Source organism: Taudactylus pleione, unplaced genomic scaffold (assembly GCF_031769625.1).
Source record: "Taudactylus pleione unplaced genomic scaffold, aTauple2 ptg000579l, whole genome shotgun sequence".
NCBI lineage: Eukaryota > Metazoa > Chordata > Amphibia > Anura > Myobatrachidae > Taudactylus > Taudactylus pleione.
In genome coordinates this window covers 164032-188545 of record NW_028284981.1, presented here as the reverse complement: position 1 = coordinate 188545, position 24514 = coordinate 164032, and the positions used below count along the sequence as shown (strand labels likewise).

At 52.1% G+C, this 24514-nt stretch overlaps 1 protein-coding gene across 1 annotated transcript in view; it reads right to left on the bottom strand.

The window, feature by feature from the left end:
• LOC148481416 (uncharacterized) overlaps positions 1–23355 on the bottom strand; it is a 76115-nt gene extending 52760 nt beyond the window's left edge. The window contains exon 1 of the mRNA XM_088453306.1: positions 23228–23355. The gene's annotated coding sequence lies outside the window, so the exon portion shown is untranslated. The remainder of the gene's footprint in view (positions 1–23227) is intronic.
• Between the last annotated feature and the right edge of the window lie 1159 nt (positions 23356–24514).

The following is a 24514-nucleotide window of genomic DNA, read 5'->3' as shown; positions in this document are numbered from 1 at the left end:
GTTTGACCGGGAACATCGAATTGGAGGCTTCCTGCGCGGTGCAGGTTTACGGGATATCCCTGACGGCGCATCTGTATGCTGCTCTGAGACAGAGGGAGTGAAGAGTGCGGCGCACTGTGGGAAGGGAGCATAATTCTACTGCTGGCTCCATGTAAGAGCGCGACACATGGCTGGTGTCTTTCAGGTCTACATTGTGCTTTGCCGGAGGAAGAAGACAGCCCGTACTGTAAGCTGCGAAGACTGCGCAATATGGAGGAGGAGGCTCCGCTATCCCGTTCTGGAGGCTACAAACCCTGTGCAATATTATGGAGGAGGCCCATCGAGGAGGCTGCAGCGCACCCTGCGCAATATGGTAGAGGAGGCTCAGCTAGCCCATCGAGGAGGCTGCGCCCCCTGCGCAATGTAGTAAAGGAAGCTCAACTAGCTCGTACAGGAGGCTGCCCACCCTGTGTAATGTGGTGAAAGCGTCTCAGCTAGCCCGTGGAGGAGTCTGCGCAACCTGCGCAATACGGTGGAAGAGTCACAACTATCCCTGTCAGAAACCAGCGCGTTATCAGGGAGGAGACTCGGGTAACCCATTTAGGATGCTGAGGAGCCTGCTTAGGATGCTGAGGAGCCTGCTTTGGATGCTGAGGCGCAGCCTACCCGAGATAAGCGCAGCAACCCGTCACAGTGCATGAAGCGTTGAATCACCAGCCATGTATATAAATAAACTCTATTTTTATCCTAAATTGTTCTGTATTTATTGTGTGTCAGTGAATGTTGGCCACAAAACCGTTAATGTTCTACAGCCAATTACTTGGTATAATCGATGTTTCCTTTACTTGTCCCATCCTTAAACATTTTTAGTTTCAATTCACTTTTTTCAAAATATAAACAAAAATTCTTTCTTTAAACAATACAAAAACTGATATCTAGGAATATAACATTCATCATGGATCACACATGCAGGAACACTGTGCGCACATACGTGAGTGAGGAAATAGAGCTGAATAACACGGTTGCAGCCCCAGCCACATATGTCAGTTCCCAGTCACTTCTGATCAGCTAAAGTGTCACCCTGCGCAGCATGTCAGAAGATACTCAACTTCTCCACATTCACATTATTTCTACATTCTCATTACATAAACAATGCAGAAGAAAACACACGCAGACATAACATTCATCACGGAAGACCGCGTCGAAGTCTGCAAAGCTGAGTTAAACTGTAGTAGTAGATATTTAAGTCAGACAGTCCCCAGTCACTTCTGATCAGCTACTTAGCTGAGGTTTGCGCAGTTTTATCCTGCGCTGCGTGAGGTGCGCAGCATGTCAGAAGATAAACAGCTTCTCCACAATCACATTATTTCTACATTTTCATTACTTAAACAATGCAGAAGAAAATACAGGCAGACATAACATTCATCACAAATGACCGCGTCAAGCACACAAAACTGAGATAAACTGAATCAGTAGATATTTAAGTCAGACAGTTCCCTGTCACTTCTGATCAGCTACTTGGCTGAGGTTTGCGCAAAGTGTCATCCTGTGCAGCATATCAGAAGATACTCAGCTTCTCCACATTCACATTATCATTACTTAATGCAGAAAAAAACACACGCAGACATAACATTCATCACAGAAGACCGCGTCGAAGCCTGAAAAGCTGAGTTAAACTGTAGCAGTAGATATTTAAGTCAGACAGCCCCCCGTCACTTCTGATCAGCTACTTGGCTGAGATTTGGGCAAGTGTCACCCTGCGCGCGTAGCATGTCAGAAGATACTCAGCTTCTCCACAATCACATTATTTCTTCACTTTCATTACTTAATGCAGAAGAAAATACACGCAGACAAAACATTCATCACGGAAGACCGCGTCGAAGTCTGCAAGGCTGAGTTAAACTGTAGCAGTAGATATTTAAGTCAGACAGCCCCCCGTCACTTCTGATCAGCTACTTGGCTGAGGTTTGGGCAAGTGTCACCCTGCGCGCGTAGCAGGTCACCCTGCGCGCACAGTATGTCACCCTGCGCGGATAGCAGCTCACCCTGCGCGGGTAGCATGTCATCCTGCGTGCACAGCATGTCACCCTGCGCGGGTAGCCCTGCGCGGGTAGCATGTCACCCTGCGCGCGTAGCATGTCACCCTGCGCGCACAGCATGTCACCCTGCGCGCGTAGCATGTCACCCTGCGCGCGTAGCATGTCACCCTGCGCGCGTAGCATGTCAGAAGATACTCAGCTTCTCCACAATCACATTATTTCTTCACTTTCATTACTTAATGCAGAAGAAAACACACGCAGACATAACATTCATCACGGAAGACAGCGTCGAAGTCTGCAAAGCTGAGTTAAACTGTAGCAGTAGATATTTAAGTCAGACAGCCCCCCGTCACTTCTCATCAGCTACTTGGCTGAGGTTTGGGCAAGTGTCACCCTGCGCGAGTAGCATGTCACCCTGCGCGCACAGTATGTCACACTGCGCGGATAGCATCTCACCCTGCGTGCACAGCATGTCACCCTGCACGGGTAGCATGTCATCCTGCGCGCACAGCAAGTCACCCTGCGCGCGAAGCATGTCACCCTGCGCACACAGTATGTCACCCTGCGCGGATAGCATGTCACCCTGCGCGCGTAGCATGTCACCCTGCGCGTGTAGCATGTCAGAAGATACTCAGCTTCTCCACAATCACATTATTTCTTCACTTTCATTACTTAATGCAGAAGAAAACACACGCAGACATAACATTCATCACGGAAGACCGCGTCGAAGTCTGCAAAGCTGAGTTAAACTGTAGCAGTAGATATTTAAGTCAGACAGCCCCCCGTCACTTCTGATCAGCTACTTAGCTGAGGTTTGCGCAGTTTTACCCTGCGCTGCGTGAGGTGCGCAGCATGTCAAAAGATAAACAGCTTCTCCACAATCACATTATTTCTACATTTTCATTACTTAAACAATGCAGAAGAAAATACAGGCAGACATAACATATATAACAAATGACCGCGTCAAGCATACAAAGCTGAGATAAACTGAAGCAGTAGATCTTTGATTCAGACAGTTCCCTGTCACTTCTGATCAGCTACTTGGCTGAGGTTTGCGCAAAGTGTCATCCTGTGCAGCATATCAGAAGATACTCAGCTTCTCCACATTCACATTATCATTACTTAATGCAGAAAAAAACACACGCAGACATAACATTCATCACGGAAGACCGCGTCGAAGCCTGAAAAGCTGAGTTAAACTGTAGCAGTAGATATATAAGTCAGACAGTTCCCAGTCACTTCTGATCAGCTACTTGGCTGAGGTTTGTGCAAGTGTCACCCTGCGCCCACAGCATGTCACCCTGCGCGCACAGCATGTCACCCTGCGCGCGTAGCATGTCACCCTGGGCGCGTAGCATGTCAGAAGATACTCAGCTTCTCCACAATCACATTATTTCTTCACTTTCATTACTTAATGCAGAAGAAAATACACGCAGACATAACATTCATCACGGAAGACCGCGTCGAAGTCTGCAAGGCTGAGTTAAACTGTAGCAGTAGATATTTAAGTCAGACAGCCCCCCGTCACTTCTGATCAGCTACTTGGCTGAGGTTTGGGCAAGTGTCACCCTGCGCGCGTAGCATGTCACCCGCCGCGCACAGTATGTCACCCTGCGCGGATAGCATGTCACCCTGCGTGCACAGCATGTCACCCTGCACGGGTAGCATGTCATCCTGCGCGCACAGCAAGTCACCCTGCGCGCGAAGCATGTCACCCTGCGCACACAGTATGTCACCCTGCGCGGATAGCATGTCACCCTGCACGGGTAGCATGTCATCCTGCGCGCACAGCAAGTCACCCTGCGCGCGAAGCATGTCACCCTGCGCACACAGTATGTCACCCTGCGCGGATAGCATGTCACCCTGCGTGCACAGCATGTCACGCTGCGCGCGTAGCATGTCACCCTGCGCGCGTAGCATGTCACCCTGCGCGCGTAGCATGTCAGAAGATACTCAGCTTCTCCACAATCACATTATTTCTTCACTTTCATTACTTACTGCAGAAGAAAACACACGCAGACATAACATTCATCACGGAAGACCGCGTCGAAATCTGCAAAGCTGAGTTAAACTGTAGCAGTAGATATTTAAGTCAGACAGCCCCCCGTCACTTCTGATCAGCTACTTAGCTGAGGTTTGCGCAGTTTTACCCTGCGCTGCGTGAGGTGCGCAGCATGTCAAAAGATAAACAGCTTCTCCACAATCACATTATTTCTACATTTTCATTACTTAAACAATGCAGAAGAAAATACAGGCAGACATAACATATATAACAAATGACCGCGTCAAGCATACAAAGCTGAGATAAACTGAAGCAGTAGATCTTTGATTCAGACAGTTCCCTGTCACTTCTGATCAGCTACTTGGCTGAGGTTTGCGCAAAGTGTCATCCTGTGCAGCATATCAGAAGATACTCAGCTTCTCCACATTCACATTATCATTACTTAATGCAGAAAAAAACACACGCAGACATAACATTCATCACGGAAGACCGCGTCGAAGCCTGAAAAGCTGAGTTAAACTGTAGCAGTAGATATTTAAGTCAGACAGTTCCCAGTCACTTCTGATCAGCTACTTGGCAGAGGTTTGGGCAAGTGTCACCCTGCGCGCGTAGCATGTCACCCTGCGCTGGTAGCATGTCACCCTGCGCGCGTAGCATGTCACCCTGCGCGGGTAGCATGTCACCCTGCGCGGGTAGCATGTCATCCTGCGCGCACAGTATGTCACCCTGCGCGCGTAGCATGTCACTCTGCGCGCACAGATTGTCACCCTGCGCGCGTAGCATGTCAGAAGATACTCAGCTTCTCCACAATCACATTATTTCTTCACTTTAATTACTTAATGCAGAAGAAAACACACGCAGACATAACATTCATCACGGAAGACCGCGTCGACGTCTGCAAAGCTGAGTTAAACTGTAGCAGTAGATATTTAAGTCAGACAGCCCCCCGTCACTTCTGATCAGCTACTTGGCTGAGGTTTGGGCAAGTGTCACCCTGCGCGCGTAGCATGTCACCCGCCGCGCACAGTATGTCACCCTGCGCGGATAGCATGTCACCCTGCGTGCACAGCATGTCACCCTGCGCGGGTAGCATGTCACCCTGCGCGCGTAGCATGTCAGAAGATACTCAGCTTCTCCACAATCACATTATTTCTTCACTTTAATTACTTAATGCAGAAGAAAATACACGCAGACATAACATTCATCACGGAAGACCGCGTCGAGGTCTGCAAAGCTGAGTTAAACTGTAGTAGTAGATATTTAAGTCAGACAGTCCCCAGTCACTTCTGATCAGCTACTTGGCTGAGGTTTGCGCAAAGTGTCATCCTGTGCAGCATATCAGAAGATACTCAGCTTCTCCACATTCACATTATCATTACTTAATGCAGAAAAAAACACACGCAGACATAACATTCATCACGGAAGACTGCGTCGAAGTCTGCAAAGCTGAGTTAAACTGTAGCAGTAGATATTTAAGTCAGACAGCCCCCCGTCACTTCTCATCAGCTACTTGGCTGAGGTTTGTGCAAGTGTCAACCTGCGCCCACAGCATGTCACCCTGCGCGCGTAGCATGTCACCCTGCGCGCGTAGCATGTCACCCTGCGCCCACAGCATGTCACCCTGCGCGCGTAGCATGTCACCCTGCGCGGATAGCATGTCACCCTGCGTGCACAGCATGTCACCCTGCGCGCACAGCATGTCACCCTGCGCGTGTAGCATGTCACCCTGCGCGCGTAGCATATCAGAAGATACTCAGCTTCTCCACAATCACATTATTTCTTCACTTTCATTACTTAATGCAGAAGAAAACACACGCAGACATAACATTCATCACAGAAGACCGCGTCGAAGTCTGCAAAGCTGAGTTAAACTGTAGCAGTAGATATTTAAGTCACACAGTTCCCAGTCACTTCTGATCAGCTACTTAGCTGAGGTTTGCGCAGTTTTACCCTGCGCTGCGCGAGGTGCGCAGCATGTCAAAAGATAAACAGCTTCTCCACAATCACATTATTTCTACATTTTCATTACTTAAACAATGCAGAAGAAAATACAGGCAGACATAACATTCATCACAAATGACCGCGTCAAGCACACAAAGCTGAGATAAACTGAAGCAGTAGATCTTTGATTCAGACAGTTCCCTGTCACTTCTGATCAGCTACTTGGCTGAGGTTTGGGCAAGTGTCACCCTGCGCGCACAGTATGTCACCCTGCGCGGATAGCAGCTCACCCTGCGCGGGTAGCATGTCATCCTGCGCGCACAGCATGTCACCCTGCGCGCACAGCATGTCACCCTGCGCGGGTAACCCTGCGCGGGTAGAATGTCACCCTGCGCACACAGTATGTCACCCTGCGCGCACAGTATGTCACCCTGCGCGGATAGCAGCTCACCCTGCGCGGGTAGCATGTCATCCTGCGCGCACAGCATGTCACCCTGCGCGCACAGCATGTCACCCTGCGCGGGTAGCCCTGCGCGGGTAGCATGTCACCCTGCCCGCACAGCATGTCACCCTGCGCGCGTAGCATGTCACCCTGCGCGCGTAGCATGTCAGAAGATACTCAGCTTCTCCACAATCACATTATTTCTTCACTTTCATTACTTAATGCAGAAGAAAACACACGCAGACATAACATTCATCACGGAAGACCGCGTCGAAGTCTGCAAAGCTGAGTTAAACTGTAGCAGTAGATATTTAAGTCAGACAGCCCCCCGTCACTTCTCATCAGCTACTTGGCTGAGGTTTGGGCAAGTGTCACCCTGCGCGAGTAGCATGTCACCCTGCGCGCACAGTATGTCACACTGCGCGGATAGCATCTCACCCTGCGTGCACAGCATGTCACCCTGCACGGGTAGCATGTCATCCTGCGTGCACAGCAAGTCACCCTGCGCGCGAAGCATGTCACCCTGCGCACACAGTATGTCACCCTGCGCGGATAGCATGTCACCCTGCGTGCACAGCATGTCACCCTGCGCGCACAGCATGTCACCCTGCGCGCGTAGCATGTCACCCTGCGCGCGTAGCATGTCACCCTGCGCGTGTAGCATGTCACCCTGCGCGTGTAGCATGTCAGAAGATACTCAGCTTCTCCACAATCACATTATTTCTTCACTTTCATTACTTAATGCAGAAGAAAACACACGCAGACATAACATTCATCACGGAAGACCGCGTCGAAGCCTGAAAAGCTGAGTTAAACTGTAGCAGTAGATATTTAAGTCAGACAGTTCCCAGTCACTTCTGATCAGCTACTTGGCTGAGGTTTGTGCAAGTGTCACCCTGCGCCCACAACATGTCACCCTGCGCGCGTAGCATGTCAGAAGAAACTCAGCTTCTCCACAATCACATTATTTCTTCACTTTCATTACTTAATGCAGAAAAAAACACACGCAGACATAACATTCATCTCGGAAGACCGCGTCGAAGCCTGAAAAGCTGAGTTAAACTGTAGCAGTAGATATTTAAGTCAGACAGTTCCCAGTCACTTCTGATCAGCTACTTAGCTGAGGTTTGTGCAAGTGTCACCCTGCGCCCACAGCATGTCACCCTGCGCGCACAGCATGTCACCCTGCGCGCACAGCATGTCACCCTGCGCCCACAGCATGTCACCCTGCGCCCACAGCATGTCACCCTGCGCAGGTAGCATGTCACCCTGCGCGCGTAGCATGTCACCCTGCCTGCACGGCATGTCACCCTGCGCGGGTAGCATGTCACCCGGTGGGCACAGCATTTCACCCTGCGCCAGGTAGCATGTCACCGTGCGCGCGTAGCATGTCAGAAGATACTCAGCTTCTCCACAATCACATTATTTCTTCACTTTCATTACTTAATGCAGAAGAAAACACACGCAGACATAACATTCATCACGGAAGACCGCGTCGAAATCTGCAAAGCTGAGTTAAACTGTAGCAGTAGATATTTAAGTCAGACAGCCCCCCGTCACTTCTGATCAGCTACTTAGCTGAGGTTTGCGCAGTTTTACCCTGCGCTGCGTGAGGTGCGCAGCATGTCAAAAGATAAACAGCTTCTCCACAATCACATTATTTCTACATTTTCATTACTTAAACAATGCAGAAGAAAATACAGGCAGACATAACATATATAACAAATGACCGCGTCAAGCATACAAAGCTGAGATAAACTGAAGCAGTAGATCTTTGATTCAGACAGTTCCCTGTCACTTCTGATCAGCTACTTGGCTGAGGTTTGCGCAAAGTGTCATCCTGTGCAGCATATCAGAAGATACTCAGCTTCTCCACATTCACATTATCATTACTTAATGCAGAAAAAAACACACGTAGACATAACATTCATCACGGAAGACCGCGTCGAAGCCTGAAAAGCTGAGTTAAACTGTAGCAGTAGATATTTAAGTCAGACAGTTCCCAGTCACTTCTGATCAGCTACTTGGCAGAGGTTTGGGCAAGTGTCACCCTGCGCGCGTAGCATGTCACCCTGCGCTGGTAGCATGTCACCCTGCGCGCGTAGCATGTCACCCTGCGCGGGTAGCATGTCACCCTGCGCGGGTAGCATGTCATCCTGCGCGCACAGTATGTCACCCTGCGCGCGTAGCATGTCACTCTGCGCGCACAGATTGTCACCCTGCGCGCGTAGCATGTCAGAAGATACTCAGCTTCTCCACAATCACATTATTTCTTCACTTTAATTAATGCAGAAGAAAACACACGCAGACATAACATTCATCACGGAAGACCGCGTCGACGTCTGCAAAGCTGAGTTAAACTGTAGCAGTAGATATTTAAGTCAGACAGCCCCCCGTCACTTCTGATCAGCTACTTGGCTGAGGTTTGGGCAAGTGTCACCCTGCGCGCGTAGCATGTCACCCGCCGCGCACAGTATGTCACCCTGCGCGGATAGCATGTCACCCTGCGTGCACAGCATGTCACCCTGCGCGGGTAGCATGTCACCCTGCGCGCGTAGCATGTCAGAAGATACTCAGCTTCTCCACAATCACATTATTTCTTCACTTTAATTACTTAATGCAGAAGAAAATACACGCAGACATAACATTCATCACGGAAGACCGCGTCGAGGTCTGCAAAGCTGAGTTAAACTGTAGTAGTAGATATTTAAATCAGACAGTCCCCAGTCACTTCTGATCAGCTACTTGGCTGAGGTTTGCGCAAAGTGTCATCCTGTGCAGCATATCAGAAGATACTCAGCTTCTCCACATTCACATTATCATTACTTAATGCAGAAAAAAACACACGCAGACATAACATTCATCACGGAAGACTGCGTCGAAGTCTGCAAAGCTGAGTTAAACTGTAGCAGTAGATATTTAAGTCAGACAGCCCCCCGTCACTTCTCATCAGCTACTTGGCTGAGGTTTGTGCAAGTGTCAACCTGCGCCCACAGCATGTCACCCTGCGCGCGTAGCATGTCACCCTGCGCGCGTAGCATGTCACCCTGCGCCCACAGCATGTCACCCTGCGCGCGTAGCATGTCACCCTGCGCGGATAGCATGTCACCCTGCGTGCACAGCATGTCACCCTGCGCGCACAGCATGTCACCCTGCGCGTGTAGCATGTCACCCTGCGCGCGTAGCATATCAGAAGATACTCAGCTTCTCCACAATCACATTATTTCTTCACTTTCATTACTTAATGCAGAAGAAAACACACGCAGACATAACATTCATCACGGAAGACCGCGTCGATGTCTGCAAAGCTGAGTTAAACTGTAGCAGTAGATATTTAAGTCAGACAGTTCCCAGTCACTTCTGATCAGCTACTTAGCTGAGGTTTGCGCAGTTTTACCCTGCGCTGCGTGAGGTGCGCAGCATGTCAAAAGATAAACAGCTTCTCCACAATCACATTATTTCTACATTTTCATTACTTAAACAATGCAGAAGAAAATACAGGCAGACATAACATATATAACAAAAGACCGCGTCAAGCATACAAAGCTGAGATAAACTGAAGCAGTAGATCTTTGATTCAGACAGTTCCCTGTCACTTCTGATCAGCTACTTGGCTGAGGTTTGCGCAAAGTGTCATCCTGTGCAGCATATAAGAAGATTCTCAGCTTCTCCACATTCACATTATCATTACTTAATGCAGAAAAAAACACACGCAGACATAACATTCATCACGGAAGACCGCGTCGAAGCCTGAAAAGCTGAGTTAAACTGTAGCAGTAGATATTTAAGTCAGACAGCCCCCCGTCACTTCTGATCAGCTACTTGGCTGAGATTTGGGCAAGTGTCACCCTGCGCCCACAACATGTCACCCTGCGCGCGTAGCATGTCAGAAGATACTCAGCTTCTCCACAATCACATTATTTCTTCACTTTCATTACTTAATGCAGAAGAAAATACACGCAGACATAACATTCATCACGGAAGACCGCGTCGAAGTCTGCAAGGCTGAGTTAAACTGTAGCAGTAGATATTTAAGTCAGACAGCCCCCCGTCACTTCTGATCAGCTACTTGGCTGAGGTTTGGGCAAGTGTCACCCAGCGCGCGTAGCATGTCACCCACCGCGCACAGTATGTCACCCTGCGCGGATAGCATGTCACCCTGCGTGCACAGCATTTCACCCTGCACCGGGTAGCAGGTCATCCTGCGTGCACAGCATGTCACCCTGCGCCCACAGCATGTCACCCTGCGCCCACAGCATGTCACCCTGCGCGCACAGCATGTCACCCTGCGCAGGTAGCATGTCACCCTGCGCCCACAGCATGTCACCCTGCGCCCACAGCATGTCACCCTGCGCCCACAGCATGTCACCCTGTGCGCACAGCATGTCACCCTGCGCAGGTAGCATGTCACCCTGCGCGCGTAGCATGTCACCCTGCCTACACAGCATGTCACCCTGCGCGGGTAGCATGTCACCCGGTGTGCACAGCATGTCACCCTGCGCGGGTAGCATGTCACACTGCGCGCATAGCATGTCACCCTGCGCGGGTAGCATATCACCCTGCGCGCGTAGCATGTCAGAAGATACTCAGCTTCTCCACATTATTTCTTCATTTTCATTACTTCAACAATGCAGAAGAAAATACACGCAGACATAACATTCATCACAAATGACCGCGTCAAAGTCTGCAAAGCTGAGTTAAACTGTAGTAGTAGATATTTAAGTCAGACGTTCCCCAGTCACTACTGATAGCTACTTGGCTGAGGGTTGCGCAGAGAGTCGCTGTGACAGTGTAGCAGACAGAGAGAGGATGTGGGTTGTTCAGAGTGAAGACTGGCTATAAGGGAGGGGGTATAAAACCTGTGAGCACTGTAGCATTGCCCGCACAGCTACAGTCAGGCTGGGTTGGAACAGACAGACGAGCTCAGCACTTACAGTGGAGAGTGATTAGAATGAAGTCATTCACTATTTTTATCCGGCGTTACACGGAGAACATGAGAGGTGTCATCCTGTGGGCACGGCGCGGACCGGGGCTCTGGGTGGCAGGAGAGGTAGAATATCTGTCCCCCGTTCTCCATGCCAGGGCTGTTCTATCGCTGCGCTCCTCTGTGCCATGGAACCAGGGCCAATCTCTGTCTGGTAATGTCCGGCTGTCACTTTGTTTGACCGGGAACATCGAATTGGAGGCTTCCTGCGCGGTGCAGGTTTACGGGATATCCCTGACGGCGCATCTGTATGCTGCTCTGAGACAGAGGGAGTGAAGAGTGCGGCGCACTGTGGGAAGGGAGCATAATTCTACTGCTGGCTCCATGTAAGAGCGCGACACATGGCTGGTGTCTTTCAGGTCTACATTGTGCTTTGCCGGAGGAAGAAGACAGCCCGTACTGTAAGCTGCGAAGACTGCGCAATATGGAGGAGGAGGCTCCGCTATCCCGTTCTGGAGGCTACAAACCCTGTGCAATATTATGGAGGAGGCCCATCGAGGAGGCTGCAGCGCACCCTGCGCAATATGGTAGAGGAGGCTCAGCTAGCCCATCGAGGAGGCTGCGCCCCCTGCGCAATGTAGTAAAGGAAGCTCAACTAGCTCGTACAGGAGGCTGCCCACCCTGTGTAATGTGGTGAAAGCGTCTCAGCTAGCCCGTGGAGGAGTCTGCGCAACCTGCGCAATACGGTGGAAGAGTCACAACTATCCCTGTCAGAAACCAGCGCGTTATCAGGGAGGAGACTCGGGTAACCCATTTAGGATGCTGAGGAGCCTGCTTAGGATGCTGAGGAGCCTGCTTTGGATGCTGAGGCGCAGCCTACCCGAGATAAGCGCAGCAACCCGTCACAGTGCATGAAGCGTTGAATCACCAGCCATGTATATAAATAAACTCTATTTTTATCCTAAATTGTTCTGTATTTATTGTGTGTCAGTGAATGTTGGACACAAAACCGTTAATGTTCTACAGCCAATTACTTGGTATAATCGATGTTTCCTTTACTTGTCCCATCCTTAAACATTTTTAGTTTCAATTCACTTTTTTCAAAATATAAACAAAAATTCTTTCTTTAAACAATACAAAAACATATATCTAGGAATATAACATTCATCATGGATCACACATGCAGGAACACTGTGCGCACATACGTGAGTGAGGAAATAGAGCTGAATAACACGGTTGCAGCCCCAGCCACATATGTCAGTTCCCAGTCACTTCTGATCAGCTAAAGTGTCACCCTGCGCAGCATGTCAGAAGATACTCAACTTCTCCACATTCACATTATTTCTACATTCTCATTACATAAACAATGCAGAAGAAAACACACGCAGACATAACATTCATCACGGAAGACCGCGTCGAAGTCTGCAAAGCTGAGTTAAACTGTAGTAGTAGATATTTAAGTCAGACAGTCCCCAGTCACTTCTGATCAGCTACTTAGCTGAGGTTTGCGCAGTTTTATCCTGCGCTGCGTGAGGTGCGCAGCATGTCAGAAGATAAACAGCTTCTCCACAATCACATTATTTCTACATTTTCATTACTTAAACAATGCAGAAGAAAATACAGGCAGACATAACATTCATCACAAATGACCGCGTCAAGCACACAAAACTGAGATAAACTGAATCAGTAGATATTTAAGTCAGACAGTTCCCTGTCACTTCTGATCAGCTACTTGGCTGAGGTTTGCGCAAAGTGTCATCCTGTGCAGCATATCAGAAGATACTCAGCTTCACCACATTCACATTATCATTACTTAATGCAGAAAAAAACACACGCAGGCATAACATTCATCACGGAAGACCGCGTCGAAGCCTGAAAAGCTGAGTTAAACTGTAGCAGTAGATATTTAAGTCAGACAGTTCCCAGTCACTTCTGATCAGCTACTTGGCTGAGGTTTGTGCAAGTGTCACCCTGCGCCCACAGCATGTCACCCTGCGCGCACAGCATGTCACCCTGCGCGCGTAGCATGTCAGAAGATACTCAGCTTCTCCACAATCACATTATTTCTTCACTTTCATTACTTAATGCAGAAGAAAATACACGCAGACAAAACATTCATCACGGAAGACCGCGTCGAAGTCTGCAAGGCTGAGTTAAACTGTAGCAGTAGATATTTAAGTCAGACAGCCCCCCGTCACTTCTGATCAGCTACTTGGCTGAGGTTTGGGCAAGTGTCACCCTGCGCGCGTAGCAGGTCACCCTGCGCGCACAGTATGTCACCCTGCGCGGATAGCAGCTCATCCTGCGCGGGTAGCATGTCATCCTGCGTGCACAGCATGTCACCCTGCGCGGGTAGCCCTGCGCGGGTAGCATGTCACCCTGCGCGCGTAGCATGTCACCCTGCGCGCACAGCATGTCACCCTGCGCGCGTAGCATGTCACCCTGCGCGCGTAGCATGTCACCCTGCGCGCGTAGCATGTCACCCTGCGCGCGTAGCATGTCAGAAGATACTCAGCTTCTCCACAATCACATTATTTCTTCACTTTCATTACTTAATGCAGAAGAAAACACACGCAGACATAACATTCATCACGGAAGACAGCGTCGAAGTCTGCAAAGCTGAGTTAAACTGTAGCAGTAGATATTTCAGTCAGACAGCCCCCCATCACTTCTCATCAGCTACTTGGCTGAGGTTTGGGCAAGTGTCACCCTGCGCGAGTAGCATGTCACCCTGCGCGCACAGTATGTCACACTGCGCGGATAGCATCTCACCCTGCGTGCACAGCATGTCACCCTGCACGGGTAGCATGTCATCCTGCGCGCACAGCAAGTCACCCTGCGCGCGAAGCATGTCACCCTGCGCACACAGTATGTCACCCTGCGCGGATAGCATGTCACCCTGCGTGCACAGCATGTCACCCTGCGCGCGTAGCATGTCACCCTGCGCGCGTAGCATGTCACCCTGCGCGCGTAGCATGTCACCCTGCGCGCGTAGCATGTCAGAAGATACTCAGCTTCTCCACATTATTTCTTCATTTTCATTACTTAAACAATGCAGAAGAAAACACACGCAGACATAACATTCATCACAGAAGACCGCGTCGAAGCCTGAAAAGCTGAGTGAAACTGTAGCAGTAGATATTTAAGTCAGACAGTTCCCAGTCACTTCTGATCAGCTACTTGGCTGAGGTTTGTGCAAGTGTCAACCTGCGTGCACAGCATGTCACCCTGCGCGCGTAGCATGTCACCCTTCGTGCACAGCATGTCACCCTGCGCGCGTAGCATGTCACCCTCCGCGCACAGTATGTCACCCTGCGCGGATAGCATGTCACCCTGCGTGCACAGCATTTCACCCTGCGCCGGGTAGCATGTCATCCTGCGTGCACAGCATGTCACCCTGCGCAGGTAGCATGTCACCCTGCGTGCACAGCATGTCACCCTGCGCGCGTAGCATGTCATCCTGCGTGCACAGCATATCACCCTGCGCGCGTAGCATGTCACCCTGCGCGCGTAGCATGTCACCCTGCCTGCACAGCATGTCACCCTGCGCAGATAGCATGTCACCCTGCGTGCACAGCATTTCACCCTGCGCCGGGTAGCATGTCATCCTGCGTGCACAGCATGTCACCCTGCGCCCACAGCATGTCACCCTGCGCGCACAGCATGTCACCCTGCGCAGGTAGCATGTCATCCTGCGTGCACAGCATGTCACCCTGCGCCCACAGCATGTCACCCTGTGCGCACAGCATGTCACCCTGCGCAGGTAGCATGTCACCCATGTCACCCTGCCTGCACAGCATGTCACCCTGCGCGGGTAGCATGTCACCCGGTGTGCACAGCATGTCACCCTGCGCGGGTAGCATGTCACACTGCGCGCATAGCATGTCACCCTGCGCGGGTAGCATATCACCCTGCGCGCGTAGCATGTCAGAAGATACTCAGCTTCTCCACATTATTTCTTCATTTTCATTACTTAAACAATGCAGAAGAAAATACACGCAGACATAACATTCATCACAAATGACCACGTCAAAGTCTGCAAAGCTGAGTTAAACTGTAGTAGTAGATATTTAAGTCAGACGTTCCCCAGTCACTACTGATAGCTACTTGGCTGAGGGTTGCGCAGAGAGTCGCTGTGACAGTGTAGCAGACAGAGAGAGGATGTGGGTTGTTCAGAGTGAAGACTGGCTATAAGGGAGGGGGTATAAAACCTGTGAGCACTGTAGCATTGCCCGCACAGCTACAGTCAGGCTGGGTTGGAACAGACAGACGAGCTCAGCACTTACAGTGGAGAGTGATTAGAATGAAGTCATTCACTATTTTTATCCGGCGTTACACGGAGAACATGAGAGGTGTCATCCTGTGGGCACGGCGCGGACCGGGGCTCTGGGTGGCAGGAGAGGTAGAATATCTGTCCCCCGTTCTCCATGCCAGGGCTGTTCTATCGCTGCGCTCCTCTGTGCCATGGAACCAGGGCCAATCTCTTCTGGTAATGTCCGGCTGTCACTTTGTTTGACCGGGAACATCGAATTGGAGGCTTCCTGCGCGGTGCAGGTTTACGGGATATCCCTGACGACGCATCTGTATGCTGCTCTGAGACAGAGGGAGTGAAGAGTGCGGCGCACTGTGGGAAGGGAGCATAATTCTACTGCTGGCTCCACGTAAGAGCGCGACACATGGCTGGTGGCTTTCAGGTCTACATTGTGCTTTGCCGGAGGAAGAAGACAGCCCGTACTGTAAGCTGCGAAGACTGCGCAATATGGAGGAGGAGGCTCCGCTATCCCGTTCTGGAGGCTACAAACCCTGTGCAATATTATGGAGGAGGCCCATCGAGGAGGCTGCAGCGCACCCTGCGCAATATGGTAGAGGAGGCTCAGCTAGCCCATCGAGGAGGCTACGCACCATGCGCAATGTAGTAAAGGAAGCTCAACTAGCCCGTACAGGAGGCTGCCCACCCTGTGTAATGTGGTGAAAGCGTCTCAGCTAGCCCGTGGAGGAGTCTGCGCAACCTGCGCAATACGGTGGAAGAGTCACAACTATCCCTGTCAGAAACCAGCGCGTTATCAGGGTGGAGACTCGGGTAACCCATTTAGGATGCTGAGGAGCCTGCTTAGGATGCTGAGGAGCCTGCTTAGGATGCTGAGGCGCAGCCTACCCGAGATAAGCGCAGCAACCCGTCACAGTGCATGAAGCGTTGAATCACCAGCCATGTATATAAATAAACTCTATTTTTATCCTAAATTGTTCTGTATTTATTGTGTGTCATTGAATGTTGGCCACAAAACCGTTAATGTTCTACAGCCAATTACTTGGTATAATCGATGTTTCCTTTACTTGTCCCATCCTTAAACATTTTTAGTTTCAATTCACTTTTTTCAAAATATAAACAAAAATTCTTTCTTTAAACAATACAAAAACATATATCTAGGAATATAACATTCATCATGGATCACACATGCAGGAACACTGTGCGCACATATGTGAGTGAGGAAATAGAGCTGAATAACACGGTTGCAGCCCCAGCCACATATGTCAGTTCCCAGTCACTTCTGATCAGCTAAAGTGTCACCCTGCGCAGCATGTCAGAAGATACTCAACTTCTCCACATTCACATTATTTCTACATTCTCATTACATAAACAATGCAGAAAAAAATACACGCAGACATAACATTCATCACGGAAGACCGCGTCGAAGTCTGCAAAGCTGAGTTAAACTGTAGCAGTAGATATTTAAGTCAGACAGTCCCCAGTCACTTCTGATCAGCTACTTAGCTGAGGTTTGCGCAGTTTTATCCTGCGCTGCGTGAGGTGCGCAGCATGTCAGAAGATAAACAGCTTCTCCACAATCACATTATTTCTACATTTTCATTACTTAAACAATGCAGAAGAAAATACAGGCAGACATAACATTCATCACAAATGACCGCGTCAAGCATACAAAGCTGAGATAAACTGAAGCAGTAGATCTTTGATTCAGACAGTTCCCTGTCACTTCTGATCAGCTACTTGGCTGAGGTTTGCGCAAGTGTCAACCTGCGTGCGTAGCATGTCACCCTGCGCGCGTAGCATGTCACCCTCCGCGGGTAGCATGTCACCCTGTGTGCACAGCATGTCACCCTGCGCGCGTAGCATGTCACCCTGTGTGCACAGCATGTCACCCTGCGCGCGTAGCATGTCAGAAGATACTCAGCTTCTCCACATTTACATTATTTCTTCATTTTCATTACTTAATGCAGAAGAAAACACACGCAGACATAACATTCATCACGGAAGACCGCGTCGAAGTCTGCAAAGCTGAGTTAAACTGTAGCAGTAGATATTTAAGTCAGACAGCCCCCCGTCACTTCTGATCAGCTACTTGGCTGAGGTTTGGGCAAGTGTCACCCTGCGCGCGTAGCATGTCAGAAGATACTCAGCTTCTCCACAATCACATTATTTCTTCACTTTCATTACTTAATGCAGAAGAAAACACATGCAGACATAACATTCATCACGGAAGACCGCGTCGAAGTCTGCAAAGCTGAGTGAAACTGTAGCAGTAGATATTTAAGTCAGACAGTTCCCAGTCACTTCTGATCAGCTACTTGGCTGAGGTTTGCGCAGTGTTACCCTGCGCTGCACGAGGTGCGTAGCATGTCAGAAGATACTCAGCTTCTCCACAATCACATTATTTCTAAATTTTCATTACTTAAACCATGCAGAAGAAAATACAGGCAGACATAACATATATCACAAATGACAGCGTCAAGCAGGGCCGGACTGGGACTAAAAATAGGCCCTGGCTTTTTAAAACACACAGGCCCATCTTGGGGATCAATCATATTAGCCGTGATGATCTCGCTGGTGCGAGTCATTGCGGCAGTGGACGCACCTTACAGCAGCCCGGATTTGCCTAATATTGCTCACAGCCCCATAGGGCTCCGAAAAAAATTATGCGAATCCTGGCTTGGGTAGCGAAGGGTGCGAGCTGCGGTGCCGTTGGCGGCGATTAAATGCCATTGCAACGACACATCGCACCTAATAGGATTGACCCCCTTGGTGTCAGCATCCTGGTTCCTGTCACAGACTACTCCCCTTGCTATTCCTAACTATTCCCACTGCTTAGTCTATTCTCATACACATATAATTAATATTAGAACATAAAAGTGTACATTATTCTGTGTATTTAGTGTTCACTCTAGGTCCGGCAGTAGGCAGGGTGCCGGACCTAGAGATAGGGCGCTGAAGGCACGCGCGGCCGAAAAGGGGGTGTGGGCAAAGAGAAGGGGGCGTGTCTTTATGACGCTTCCGTTTTTCGTCACTCCTGGGGCACTTAAGTGCCAGGCAGTCCCCAAGCGCTACGGTCACTGTGAATGGATGCTGGGTGCACCAGCGGTGACCGCAGCACCGTTGTTTTGACCACACGTGGGACACTGTGACCCATGGGTGAAGACAGAACCCACAGGCTGTCTCAGCGGGGCACCGCGCTGGAGGGCAGGGTGCTTTCTGCCCTTCAGAAATAGGGCAGGACGCGGCGCCCCGCTGAAACAGTCTAGTGGGAACGCTAGTATTAAAACACACACAACAGTGCACATTGTGCAAGGGATTTAAACATGTGCCACCACACAGGTGAGGGCTGGGACACTGAGGGATGGTTCAGGGAGGGTGAGGGAAGGGACACTGAGGGGGGTTAAAGGGAGGGTGAGGACGGGGACACTGATTGGCGGTTACAGAGAGGGTGGGGGCTGGGACACTGAGGGAGGTTACAGGGGGGGGTGAGGGCTGGGACACTGATTTGGGGTTACAGGGAGGGTGAGGGCTGGGACACTAATTTGTAAGGAAACATAGGGCCTGATTCAGAGCCGCTCGCTAGCAGCAGTACGCTCGTTCCGAGCGATGTTCGCACATCTGCGCATGCGTACGGTTTTTAGTACGCATGCGCGAACCAGTCAGTGCGGCCGAAAATCGTTTCTACGCTATATAGCGAGTGCCTGCTATTTTGAGTGACAGAATGAGGCGTATGTGGGTGGTAACAGGGGAAGGTGCTTGAAAACCGGGGAGTGGAATTCGAACGCAGGCGTGCTTAAAGGTCAAAATGGGCGTTTTAAGGGAGTGCCTAATTAATACAGCAGCGTCATTGACCACGTCACTTGGTTTTTTTTAACTCAGAACTGCTCGCAATATAGCGGTTGAAAAAACCAACCACAAGAATAGCGAGCAGTTCATACGCTGTACGATGTACTCGATTAATCTAATAAATAGCGGACATGACGTATGGTGCGAGCGGCCAGGGGGCGTTTTTATCAAATAAACGAGCGTATGTTTTGCGCGCTCGTTCAGACTTAGAGGTGGGAACAGACTGCAATTTGCGAAGGGATCATTTGAATAGCCACCCCTTGTTTTTGAACGAACGACCGCAAATAGCGAACGGCTCTGAATCAGGCCCATTGTTTCCTATACACTACTGTCAAGCAGGGACGGCATGGACACAGCACGGCAGCCATCCTGCTCAGTGGATATTCCCGGCTGTAACATGACGACTGTGCCGTGTGAAAAGAGGCACCTGTTTTCAGCCACCATTATTTTTTACACCCGGCAAAAAAACGGACGGCCTTTTGTCGCCCGGTCAAAACCGGCATGTGTGAAACTGGCCTGAGGGTGAGGGAAGGGACACTGAGGGGGAGATACAGGAAAGGTGAGGGAGGGGACACTAAGGGAGAGATACAGGAAAGGTGAGGGAAGGGACACTAAGGGGGAGATACAGGGACGGTGAGGGAAGGGACACCGAGGGGGAGATACAGGGAGGGTGAGGGCAGGGACACTGAGGAGATACAGGGACGGTGAGGGCAGGGACACTGAGGAGGAGATACAGGGACGGTGAGGGCAGGGACACTGAGGAGATACAGGGACGGTGAGGGCAGGGACACTGAGGAGGAGATACAGGGACGGTGAGGGCAGGGACACTGAGGGGAGTTTCAGGGAGGGTGAGCGTAGGAGGGCAGGGACACTGAGGAAGAGATACAGGGAGGGTGAGGGCAGGGACACCGAGGGGGAGATACAGGGAGGGTGAGGGAAGGGACACTGAGGGGGAGATACAGGGACGGTGAGGGCAGGGACACCGAGGGGGAGATACAGGGACGGTGAGGGCAGGGACACCGAGGGGGAGATACAGGGAGGGTGAGGGCAGGGACACTGAGGGGGAGATTACAGGGAGGGTGAGGGCAGGGACACCGAGGGGGAGTTACAGGGAGGGTGAGGGCAGGGACACAGAGGGGGAGATACAGGGAGGGTGAGGGCAGGGACACCGAGGGGGAGTTACAGGGAGGGTGAGGGCAGGGACACCGAGGGGGAGTTACAGGGAGGGTGATGGCAGGGACACCGAGGGGGAGTTACAGGGAGGGTGAGGGCAGGGACACCGAGGGGGAGTTACAGGGAGGGTGGTGGCAGGGACACCGAGGGGGAGTTACAGGGAGGGTGAGGGCAGGGACACCGAGGGGGAGTTACAGGGAGGGTGAGGGCAGGGACACTAAGGGGGAGATACAGGGAGGGTGAGGGCAGGGACACTGAGGGGGAGATACAGGGAGGGTGAGGGCAGGGACACCGAGGGGGAGATACAGGGAGGGTGAGGGCAGGGACACTGAGGAGATACAGGGACGGTGAGGGCAGGGACACTGAGGGGAGTTTCAGGGAGGGTGAGCGTAGGAGGGCAGGGACACTGAGGAAGAGATACAGGGAGGGTGAGGGCAGGGACACCGAGGGGGAGATACAGGGAGGGGGGGCTGGGACACTGAGGGGGAGTTACAGGGAGGGTGAGGGCAGGGACACTGAGGGGGAGATACAGGGAGGGTGAGGGCAGGGACACCGAGGGGGAGATACAGGGAGGGTGAGGGCAGGGACACCGAGGGGGAGATACAGGGAGGGTGAGGGCAGGGACACCAAGGGGGAGATACAGGGAGGGTGAGGGCAGGGACACAGAGGGGGAGTTACAGGGAGGGTGAGGGCAGGGACACCGAGGGGGAGTTACAGGGAGGGTGAGGGCAGGGACACCGAGGGGGAGTTACAGGGAGGGTGAGGGCAGGGACACAGAGGGGGAGTTACAGGGAGGGTGAGGGCAGGGACACCGAGGGGGAGATACAGGGAGGGTGAGGGCAGGGACACCGAGGGGGAGATACAGGGAGGGTGAGGGCAGGGACACCGAGGGGGAGATACAGGAAGGGTGAGGGCAGGGACACCGAGGGGGAGATACAGGGACGGTGAGGGCAGGGACACCGAGGGGGAGATACAGGGAGGGTGAGGGCAGGGACACCGAGGGGGAGATACAGGGAGGGTGAAGGCAGGGACACCGAGGGGGAGATACAGGGAGGGTGAAGGCAGGGAGACCGAGGGGGAGATACAGGGAGTGTGAGGACGGGGACACTGAGGGGAGTTACAGGCAGGGTGAGGGCGGGGACACTGAGGGAGAGTTACAGGGAGGGTGAGGGCAGGGACACTGAGGGGGAGTTACAGGGAGGGTGAGGGCAGGGACACTGAGGGGGAGTTACAGGGAGGGTGAGGGCAGGGACACTGAGGGGAGTTACAGGGAGGGTGAGGGCAGGGACACCGAGGGGGAGATACAGGGAGGGTGAGGGCAGGGACACCGAGGGGGAGTTACAGGGAGGGTGAGGGCAGGAACACCGAGGGGGAGTTACAGGGAGGGTGAGGGCAGGGACACCGAGGGGGAGTTACAGGGAGGGTGAGGGCAGGGACACCGAGGGGGAGTTACAGGGAGGGTGAGGGCAGGGACACCGAGGGGGAGTTACAGGGAGGGTGAGGGCAGGGACACAGAGGGGGAGTTACAGGGAGGGTGATGGCAGGGACACCGAGGGGGAGTTACAGGGAGGGTGAGGGCAGGGACACCGAGGGGGAGTTACAGGGAGGGTGAGGGTAGGGACACAGAGGGGGAGTTACAGGGAGGGTGGTGGCAGGGACACCGAGGGGGAGTTACAGGGAGGGTGAGGGCAGGGACACCGAGGGGGAGTTACAGGGAGGGTGAGGGCAGGGACACTAAGGGGGAGATACAGGGAGGGTGAGGGCAGGGACACTGAGGGGGAGATACAGGGAGGGTGAGGGCAGGGACACCGAGGGGGAGATACAGGGAGGGCGAGGGCAGGGACACTGAGGAGGAGATACAGGGACGGTGAGGGCAGGGACACTGAGGGGAGTTTCAGGGAGGGTGAGCGTAGGAGGGCAGGGACACTGAGGAAGAGATACAGGGAGGGTGAGGGCAGGGACACCGAGGGGGAGATACAGGGAGGGGGGGCTGGGACACTGAGGGGGAGTTACAGGGAGGGTGAGGGCAGGGACACCGAGGGGGAGATACAGGGAGGGTGAGGGCAGGGACACCGAGGGGGAGATACAGGGAGGGTGAGGGCAGGGACACCGAGGGGGAGATACAGGGAGGGTGAGGGCAGGGACACAGAGGGGGAGTTACAGGGAGGGTGAGGGCAGGGACACCGAGGGGGAGTTACAGGGAGGGTGAGGGCAGGGACACCGAGGGGGAGTTACAGGGAGGGTGAGGGCAGGGACACAGAGGGGGAGTTACAGGGAGGGTGAGGGCAGGGACACCGAGGGGGAGATACAGGGAGGGTGAGGGCAGGGACACCGAGGGGGAGATACAGGGAGGGTGAGGGCAGGGACACTGAGGGAGAGTTACAGGGAGGGTGAGGGCAGGGACACTGAGGGGGAGTTACAGGGAGGGTGAGGGCAGGGACACTGAGGGGGAGTTACAGGGAGGGTGAGGGCAGGGACACTGAGGGGAGTTACAGGGAGGGTGGGGGCTGGGACACTGAGGGGGAGACACAGTGATTATACAGTATAAAGCTTTCTGTCATTAGGGTAAAGAGCAACAGATTTAAAAAGTAAATAAAGTGCACACACTTACCTGATAGTGTTTGGTGGTGTCCCCTCTCCTCTCCACTTCAGGGTCGCATTGGGTCTCCTCCTGCTCCTGTAGAAGCCTGCTGCTCCTCTTCGGCACTTCCAGCTCTTCACAGAAGTTCACACACACACAGCAGGCAGGGGGGCGTGTCACACAGTACCTGTTACTAGAGGTCCTGCTGGTCCTCCAGTGTTTGCTGGCAGACCATGGCAAGTGGACACTAGAGGACTAACGGAGCCTCTAGTGTCATTACTGTTCTTAATGTGGAAAAAATGTCTTCTCTCCGGCGGTGGCCATTTTGGGAAAGACATTTTGTATGGCATCCAAACGGATGGCCAGACCAGCCCACTTGACCATCGGCCCTTCTGGCATTTGCCAGAAGTGCCCGATGGCCAGTCCGGCCCTGGCGTCAAGCACACAAAGCTGAGATAAACTGAAGCAGTAGATCTTTGATTCAGACAGTTCCCAGTCACTTCTGATCAGCTACTTGGCTGAGGTTTGCGCAAAGTGTCATCCTGCGCAGCATGTCAGAAGATACTCAGCTTCTCCACATTCACACTATTTATTTTTTTTATTTTTTTAAAGAAAGCAGAAAAAAACACAAACATAACATTCATCACGGATCACACTCGCAGTGACACTGTGCGCGAATACATGAGTGATGAGATAGAGCGGAGTATCACTGTAGCACCAACCAAGCCAGACGGTCCCCAGTCACTTCTTATCAGATACTTGGCTGAAGGTTGCGCAAAGAGTCGCTGTGACAGTGTAGCAGGCAGAGAGGATGTGGGTTGGGTAGAGGGAGGACTGACTATGGGGGGCGGGGGTATAAATCCTGTGGGCACAGCAGCATTTCTCGCCGAGCTACAGTCAGGCTGGGTTGGAACAGACAGACGAGCTCAGCACTTACAGTGGAGAGTGATTAGAATGAAGTCATTCACTATTGTTATCCGGCGTTACACGGAGAACATGAGAGGTGTCACCCTGTGGGCACGGCGCGGACCGGGGCTCTGGGTGGCATGAGAGGTATAATATCTGTCCCCCGTTCTCCATGCCAGGGCTGTTCTATCGCTGCGTTCCTCTGTGCCATGGCACCAGGGCCAATCTCTGTCTGGTAATGTCCGGCTGTCACTTTGTTTGACTGGGAACATCGAATTGGAGGCTTCCTGCGTGGTGCAGGTTTACGGAATATCCCTGACGGCGCATCTGTATGGGAGCCTGCTTAGGATGCTGAGGAGCCTGCTTAGGATGCTGAGGAGCCTGCTTAGGATGCTGAGGCGGCAGCCCACC